Below are 9,996 nucleotides of genomic sequence, written 5' to 3'. Positions count from 1 at the left end.
TCGATTACGATTATCATCGTAACGATTCGATACGATTCGATTCTACGATGCATCGCGATGCATCACGATTACTGCCTATGATATTCATGATCTTGTTCTATTCCATATTTTATATATATATATATATATATATATATATATATATATATATACACACACTTATATATATATATATATATACACACACACTTATATATATATATATATACACACATTTATATATATATATATATATATATATATATATATATATATATATAGTGTGTGTGTATATATATATATATATATATATATATATATATATATATATATATATATATATATATATATAGAGAGAGAGAGAGAGAGAGAGAGAGAGAGAGATCTATACATACACACACTATGTATATATATATATATATATATATAGTGTGTGTGTGTGTGTGTGTATATATAATAATCTTTTAAACAACTGTGTAAGATGGAAGAGCACTTATAAACATAATGCTACAATATGCACAGAAATGTATCTGTAGATTTATTTTACAAAGGAAAATATAACCAGCAGCAGTGTACTCACTCAAACATTCTCACAGAGTACATGCAGACATCTGAAACCTGACCCAGAGAGCATTACCAATAGACCTCCTCTAACACATAAATGTTCCGGTCAGGAATTTTTATGACACCTATCGTAAAGAGCCGACAGCAGCCTCATGTAAACAGTGAATCTTTTCTTGTATTATAGATTCACTGTTTACTGTTGCGGTCTCTGCTGCATGTTTCCTCTCTGTCAGATCCCTAGCCCAAACGAGCATTTGAGGGTTGCTATTAGATACAGCAAGTCAAAAGTTTTACAGCAACCCTCAAATGCTCGTTTGGGCTAGGGATCTGACTGAGAGGAAACATGCAGCAGAGACCGCAACAGTAAACAGTGAATCTATAATACAAGAAAAGATTCACTGTTTACATGAGGCTGCTGTCGGCTCTTTAGGATAGGTGTCATAAAAATTCCTGACCGGAACATGTGAGAGGAGGTCTATTGGTAATGCTCTCTGGGTCAGATATCTGCGCAGAGTGCACAGCAAGTCCTGATGTGGTGTAGCTGGGGGCTGTAACCAGATTAATCCTGACACAAATGCTGTCGGCTCGTCTGCTATGTGAGAGAGGCGGGGTCACGTGACGTTGCGCGATGATGTCACCCCTGAATCGATTCTGATCTGCACTGCATCGATGCAGCATCGTTAACAGGCTGCATCGCGATGCATCGCAGAATCGATTATTTTAGGCACCCCTAATATATATATATATATATGTGTGTGTGTGTGTGTGTCTGTGTAACTGTGTGTGTGATTGTATATTACACATACAGAGGCTGGTGCACTCGCACAAACAGGTGTCCAGTTGCCAGGGTGCTGAATGCAGGTAGAGATAAAGGTAATAGAAGACAGCACTCACTGGGCTTAAGGATAAGCAATAGAAGCTTTTATTTACGTGATGTTTCAGGGACAGCTCCCCTTCATCAGCCGGTCTGATGAAGGGGAGCTGTCCCCGAAACATCACGTAAATAAAAGCTTCTATTGCTTATCCTTAAAGGGACATTAAACAATTTGAGATGGTAATAGAAAATGATAAATTGTATATATAAAACAGCTCTGCAATATACTTTCATTATTTATTTTGTTCTCTTTGCCTGAAATTTCATTCTGAAATTGTGAGCTTTTCAGTTCCTGTTAGAAAAGGATGTGCAGAACTCTGTTAAATCCAGCACAACCATTGGCTGCACACTCTAGTGACCTATTTATAACTGTCTCTAATTGGCCACAGCAGAGAAGGTAACACAAGTTACAACATGGCAGCTCCCAGTGTTTTATAGACACTAAAACTTTACATTTATTGTGTCACTTTTTAAACAACTAATGAAACTTTAAAAAATACATCTACATGTTACTCATGGACTAATCTTTTCTTTGAATGTATCATTCTATCTAGCATGTATTTAGTGTTTAATGTCCCTTTTTTTTTTTAATATCTTTATTTAAGCTTAGCCATTCCATACAAAGAAAAATACCATAATCTCAACATAATCACTGTCACGCAGGACAGTCAAAATATCTGCAATCAAAATATCTCTGTTGATATATGAACAGATCAAAAAACAGACAAAAAGAAATTTCGAGCTATATTTTGTCCATATCCGATAACCCAAATCAGATAACATTATAATGGCTAATATTTTTCAAGTATATACATAAATAAAAACAGCAAAAAGGACACAGCAATACAAAAGAAACAATAAAACAGCAAAAAGGAGGAGAGAGAAAAAAAAAAAAAAAAAAGGGAAGGGAGAGAGAGAACCCCCCCCCCCACACACACTTGAAGTCGGGTATGATATAATATAACAGTCACTTTATCTAAGTTTTCAATTTTCCCATCTTAATCTATATCGCAGCCATTCCTTAGCCAGGTATACGGAAATACCTGCATTATGACCAGCTCAGCAAAACTTACCGAGGCTAGAAAGGGCAGTAAAATCTGCTTCTGGAGGCCAGAAGTGTAAGACTTAATTACCGGAGCCCAGCCTTCCAAGAATTTTCTAATTCTTTTTTCAGATAGCTGCTGTAGATGAAAGGATTCAAAAATAATATCAGCTTGGATATCCCTCAGCACTGACGAGAGAGAGGGGGGTGACTTTGATACCCATTTTTTAAAGATATTATATCTCACAGTTAATATAATGATATTCAAAATATGCAGAGTCAAGCTGGGTCTCTCATCTGGAAAAAGTAACACTATGTCTTTCAAAGAAAAGGAGATAGCACTTTCAAAGACTCTGTTATACCAAAATTGGACCTTCTGCCATAATTGAAAGATTTTAGGGCAGGTCCATAACATATGGCGGATATCAGCCTGGACATACGAACAATGTTCACACATAAAAATTTTGCCAGAGAAATATTTAGCTAATATTGCTGGAGAGTAATAATAATTGTTTAGTAATTTTAAATGAGATTCTTTCCAGCTCTCTGCTACCGGATATCCAGCCACTGTCGCCAGGCTGTTGGATATTAACTCATGATCTATAGCTGGAATATAGGGTAGCCAAGATTGGATTAATTTATCCTCCTCCAGTATACCTTGTTTAGTCAACATAATATCATAAATTAGCGAGATTGATGCATCACCGCCAATTAATTTTCTGATACAGATCTTAATCTTGGGCCACTCCCATCTTCTAGTCGCATACCAATTTTGAGCACTAAGGAAATGTCGACTTTGGAAATAAGCAAACCGATTTGAGCTGGGTAGAGAAAACTGCTCCCTAATAGTCTCCCATGGGAGTATCTGGAGATCATTATTAAGTAGTTGATACAAGTGTTCAAGCCCCCCAGCCTAATGTCCCTTTAAGCCCAGTGAGTGCTGTCTTCTATTACCTTTATATATATATATATATATATATATATATATATATATATATATATAACACATAGAGACACCCAGCACTCACCAGCTAGCTCACAGCTAAGATAAAATCACAACTGGAAAGGTTAGTTACCGCATCTGGCCAAATAGGAAAAGCTCAGGCACTTTTTTGGAGTGCTATTTAGCACCCAGGGCTGGATGTTGCTGAGTCACTGGATGTGTACCTGGTCCGGTCTTGGAGTGCAGTTCCCTTCCGTGTTTTGTATTTCTCTGGGTGATTACATCCACCTGTGCACCCCTTCTTTGTTCTCAGTTTGTTTGGCTTTGTGAGCTCGCATGGTGTGGCTGTGTTAGGGACTCAGGCAGTGGAAAGGACCTTGACATGGTGCCTGAGCTTTTCCTATTTGGCCAGATGCGGTAACTAACCTTTCCAGTTGTGATTTTATCTTAGCTGTGAGCTAGCTGGTGAGTGCTGGGTGTCTATGTGTTGTATTACTTTTTGTTTGTAATCCCCCTTGTTTCTTGCACCCATTCCGGACTGGGGTTAACTGCCTGTGGCTCTGGTGACATCACAGCTTTTTTGGAGTGCTATTTAGCACCCAGGGCTGGATGTTGCTGAGTCACTGGATGTGTACCTGGTCCGGTCTTGGAGTGCAGTTCCCTTCCGTGTTATATATATATATATATATATATATATATATATATTTTTTTTTTTATTTTATTTTTTTTTTATTTATTTTTTTTGTGTGTGTATGTGGCTTACACTGCTTCATTTGTTAATCATACCACTGTCCACAGTTAGAATGAATGTCCAAGAAAACATGACAATTTTGTGCGTCATAAGACCTAATAACTGGCTAGTGGCTACTATTTAATCACATCACAGGCAGCAAATTTTATTTTAACTATTTTTTGTTTTGTGTTTTTATGCTCCAATAGTGTATTGGACATTGAGAAACATGTACATTAAAGTAAATGTCAAGTTTTCAACTCCTGAAGCCTCCTAACACTACTTTAGCACTTCAGTATTAAAACCGCTAACTTTTTTAAATAAATAAATAAACCATTTCTATTATAGTTTAAAAAATAACTTAGCTCCGGTTTGAGATGGAACTCCTCCCATCCGGCACTTCCTTGAAAGCGCCACCCGTGGAGCTCTTACTATGCGCCCTTGCTATGCGCATGCGTTCAAAACCGATGTACACAATCTGCGCATGCGTTAAAAGCTTCAGCCAATAAGACCATTGGCAATTTCCAGCCAATCAGCGAAAGCCACCTGGTGGGCTACAGTACCACTATATGACCCAAGTGAATGCTGCACTTCTGTATATCCCCCATGACAGGCAGCCTATTGTGTAAGATTCCCAGCCACAGTTAGCCCGGCAGGCAGAGCTGACAGTATACTCTAAACAGGGAGTCTATGTTCTATTGATAGAGCATGCGTGTCTCGTGAACGCGCATTGCTTCCGAAAAGGAGATTCTCATGTAACGCATGCGCAGAAGAAGTGCATGACGTTGGGAAAAAAAGGGGCTGGACGCCAGAGGGTGGAAAACACTATTGGAAATCCTTGATGTCAATCAACCACAAAAAGAGGAACTAAATGGCGGGTGGAGGAAGCGCGATTGAAAAAACAATAGTATAAGGTATTTTTCAACTTTCAATTTTAAGACCTGCAAAAACGATGAATGAAAGTCCCCCTAAATTGTTTTGATTTAACATATGGCGTAAACGGGTATGGTTGAGTTGACATTCACTTTAAGATTCTGTAGTGTTAAATAAACGATAGAATGCAAAATGAAGGTGTTAGTCATTTATAAGAAAATCACGATTAAATCGCAATCGCTGGGTTTTTTTGCCCATATCGCCCTGCCCTACTGCACATATAGAGCATGCTCCTGAATCTACCTTTGAATGCTCTAACGACAAACACTGCTGCCATTTATAGAGCACGCTTGTGAGCTTATGTCAGTATACTCTGATGACAAGCACTGCTGTCATGTACAGATTGCACTTCGATTTCATCAGTTGGTGCTGTACAACTCAAGCACACCAGAGTAAGACATTGTGCAATGCAAAGTGCCTAAAAAACAAAAAACAAAACCATGTTTAGACATTTTGTATATAAGAAATTGGCAACATGTGCAATAGCTGATTGGTTGGTACACTATGCATGGAGCTTACCTACCAATAAGCGCTCTTTACACACACAGATTCACAATGGCCATGAGCACATAGTGCCGATCTGGTCATTAACAACAAGAGTAAAGAAGGATTTTATAAACTGCGTAGTAGAGACTTCTGTACATTACTAATATACACCAGAGGCAGAACTTTTTTTTCACTTTCTGCAATAAGATTTTTTAAATGAAATTTTTTTTCTGCAGATCATTTAGAAATTTTAAATTGAGCAAGTGTTGATTCACTGGAGAATAAAGCATTTTTTTAAGTTTTATAATATAGTGCAACAAATGAAAATTGCATTGCACATTAGCTGCAAAGAAAATAAAAAAAGTGTTGTTTTTATAATGTCTTGAGTCAGTCAACAATAATAAATGTGCTGCTGCTTTGCAGCAATGTTCCATATTTGACTGTTCTCTTCAAACAGCACTTTGTTCTGGATGCACTTTGTTAAGGAAAACTTACACAGTGCAGCCAGAACACAGTGCAGTTTGAAGACAACAACCTGATTAAGAGCAGCGCTGCAAAGCTAAAGAGCCAACAGTTCCTGCATGTGTCCCATTCTTTCTGCAGACATGCTGCATTTTATACGATGACATCTCACATCACAACATGTTCTGCCTTGGGGAAATATACCATCAACTCCTATGTCCCTTTAAGACAAACAGATCACTGATGTTTCTGGTTAGTTAATGTAAATATTATCCCATTGTGATGACAAAACCAGGTGACATACATGTGACATCCTGCTTACCTCTGTATGCATCAGGAAGGTCTGAGGTTTGGTTCTTGTCAGACATTGTCTTGTTCAGCACAACTGAATTTGTCAGATATTCTTATAATGTTTCCCCTTTACTGGCAAACACAGTGACGTCTATTGTACGTGATCTTCACAGTAACAGGAGAGAGAGACAGAGAGAGAGAGAGAGAGAGAGAGAGAGAGAGAGAGAGAGAGAGAGAGAGAGAATCATGTTCAATTCATTGTCATATGGGGTATACATTAAAGGGACAGGCTAGTCAAAATTAAACTTTCATGATTCAGATAAGACATGCAATTTTTTAAAAAAAACTTTCCAATTTACTTTTAGCATCACATTTGCTTAGTTCTCTTGGTATTCTTTGTTGAAAGCTAATCCTAGGTAGGCTCATATGCTAATGTCTAAAACCCTGAAGGCTGCCTCTTATCTCAGGGCATTTTCACAGTTTTTCACAGCCAGAGGGTGTTAGTGCCATATCAATAACATTGTGCACATGGAGTTACCTAGGAGTAAGCACTGATTGGCTAAAATGCATGTCCGTCAAAACAACTGGAATAAGGGGGCATTCTGCAGAGGCTTAGCTACAAGGTAAGCACAGAGGTAAAAGGTGTATAAATACAACCATGCAAAACTGAGGAATGGGTAATAAAGCTGAGCAACGGGTCCACATCTGGCTTCCCACATCAACCTTAGATAGAAAGGGTAATAAAGGGATTAGCTATCTTTTTAAACAGTAAACTTTATTGAGTAGACCGTCCTTTTAACTTCTCTAATACATAGCTTTTTTATTTTATGTTACTATTTACAAACCTTTAACCCTTTAATCTGAACCATTTGACAACATTGTGCTGAAGCTGTTTCCAACCATTTACATTTATTGTTTTTGAATATCAATTCCATTGTGTTTATTTCTTCTGTGAGTTACCCACACAAACTATATGCTGTCTTTTCAATAGACCCAGCACTTTTAGAAACCTTTTAGTTTGCATTAAAGAATGAAAATATAAGCCCAAATTGGTGATAATTCTCTGGAATTCCCTTGTGTACCCATGCACAGTTTTACATTATACTGCAGTAACTTATAGCATGTGGAACAAAAAGTTTTTAATATTTTTCCACATCACCAACATTGCAAATAGCGCCTCTAAGTGCCATTAAACAAACTTCCCAGGATTCAAGTCTCAGCTGTGTCACAGGGATGAATGAGCTTTTATCAGTTTGTCTGCCTGAGCTACTATCACTTAAAGGGACAGTAAACACCTTGTAATTACAGGACATTCCTGTTGTGTTGCTATAGAATAACATATCAGCCAAGTCTAACATTAACATCCTTTTTTACAGCAGTTATTTTCCAATAGCCAAACTCCACCCAGCATTTTCTTTATTTAGAGAAGCCAATCTGGGGTTTAATCCACAGACAACAAGGTTGGCTACAGTCATAAAGTTAATATAAAGTGCAGTTGTTATCTATAAAGCCACTTAGGGACATATATGTAGCTGAGTTGGCCTTGAGAAGTCAGCAGGGTGCACCCCAAGTTCTTAGAATTAGAAATTGCTTTAATTTCTGAACCAAATGAAATAAGGGAAAAATAAATAATGAAAATGTATTGCAAAGTTATTTCATTACATAAAACTAAACATTTTAAATAAGATGTGCTTAGTATATATATATATATATATATATATATATATATATATATATATATATATATATATATATATATACATACACACACACACACACACACAATTATAGAGATGTTCCCTCTGCCACTCACACATACAGAACCCTCCCCAGTACCTTATAGAGATACATATTATTAAAGACAGGTTCCCTCTCACAACAGAGCCAACTTCTACATAACCTTAGTAGAGGGGTTCCATACAAACACAACCCTCTCTGCAGCATCTTATATACAGATATAGAATATTATAAAAAGGTACTAGTCTATTATAGTGTTCAAATGCTGTTAAAACAACTAATTTTAATACTAGCAACACTGTAGTGCTATGTGTTTAACCAATGGTTAATCACATTGTTAAAGGGATATGAAACAATTGTAAACAACTTTCTAATTTACTTATATTATCATTTTTTCTTTGTTCTCTTGGTATCATTTGTTGAAAAGGAGGGACATATGCTTAGGAGCCGGCCCATTTCTGGAGCACTATTTGGCAGCAATTTTGCAAGAATGGTATCCATTTGTAAGACCACTAGATGGCAGCACTAGTTCCTGCCATGTAGTGCCCCAGGTGCCTATATAGGTATCTCTTCATTACGGAATAACATGGGAACAAAGCTAATTTGATAATAGAAGTAAATTGGAAGCTTTTTATTAAATGTTATGCTCTGTCTGAATCACCAAAGAAAATGTTTGGGTTTCATATCCCTTTAAAGCCCTGCTCAGGACCTGCAGCACAATGCTGGTCCTGTGCAAAAACTGAGGCTTATCCAATGATCAGTGCTAGTCGTACAACTGGATCACCACAGGTCTCTAGCAGTGCTTGAAGTATCTGTTTAACCCATTGGTGGGGGTGAAACACATAGCATTAGATTCACTATGGCTGCGTTCGGGCAGCGCTCCAAGCGAACTGGAACTCGCTTGGAGCGTTTTTCTCACACTTGCAAGTGAGATGGCTGGCGTTTTTTGAGCGCTCTGGTGACTTAAGTCCCAGCGCTTCCAGTGTGCTGGAAAAGCTGGGACTTTTCAGAGCAAGCTCAGATGCTTGGACATGGCAGCCTCCACACACGTGTTGCTGTGGAGGCTGCCATGTTATTTATACATATATAATATGATTTTTCGTGTGCTCTAGAGAATGTAGCCCATTTCTTTTCACTTCATACGTAGCGTATGAAGTGAAAAGAAATGGGCTACATTATCTAGAGCTCACAAAAAATCATATTATATATGTATATAAACACAAAGACCTGACGTTCAAGCATTATGTGTAATTATGTGTATTTCCCTTTTATTTTATGTGTATTTCCCGATCGTTGTGTGGGCGGGGTTCTGGGAATTGCCGATTTTGATCCCCAGATCAAAGAATGATTTCCCCAGTCTCTCTTCGCAAACATCGCAACTCTGACCCACCTCTATTCAGTGCAGGATAAGCTACAAGGGCTGAGCTGAGAGCAGCTGAATGGAGGTGGGTCAGAGTTCAGTTGTTTGCGAAGAGACTGGGGAACTCATTCTCGGCAGGCACTGGAAGCCCAGCAACAATACAAGGGAGCTTAGTAAAAACGTTAGCATGCGCAGTCCATTATTGTGCAGCAGATCCCTTTGCGCATGCGAACGTTTTTTCGAAGCTCCCTTGCTTGTGACGTCGCCTAGCACCACGTCATCGCTGGGAGTGAAGCGCTTCCACTAGCTCCTGAGCGCTGCCCGAACGCGGCATATGTAAGTTTACATTATAATAGGCATTTGACTATGCATCACACACAGCCCCTCCTTGTACCTTTTATACAGATATATATTATAGAGAAGTTCACTCTGGACAAGCGCACACACAAAGCCCCTCCCCAGTACCTCATATACAGATATATTCCCTCTGCCTAATATGTACTGCACTTCTCCACAATCTAATATAAAGAACAAAACACAGTGTATAGACCGTATATGGAGCTACATAACAACATGTGGAAACATGGAATTGTGC

This window comes from Bombina bombina, chromosome 4 (genome assembly GCF_027579735.1).
Source record: "Bombina bombina isolate aBomBom1 chromosome 4, aBomBom1.pri, whole genome shotgun sequence".
NCBI lineage: Eukaryota > Metazoa > Chordata > Amphibia > Anura > Bombinatoridae > Bombina > Bombina bombina.
The sequence above is the reverse complement of the archived record's forward strand: the minus strand, read 5'-3'. Positions refer to the sequence as shown.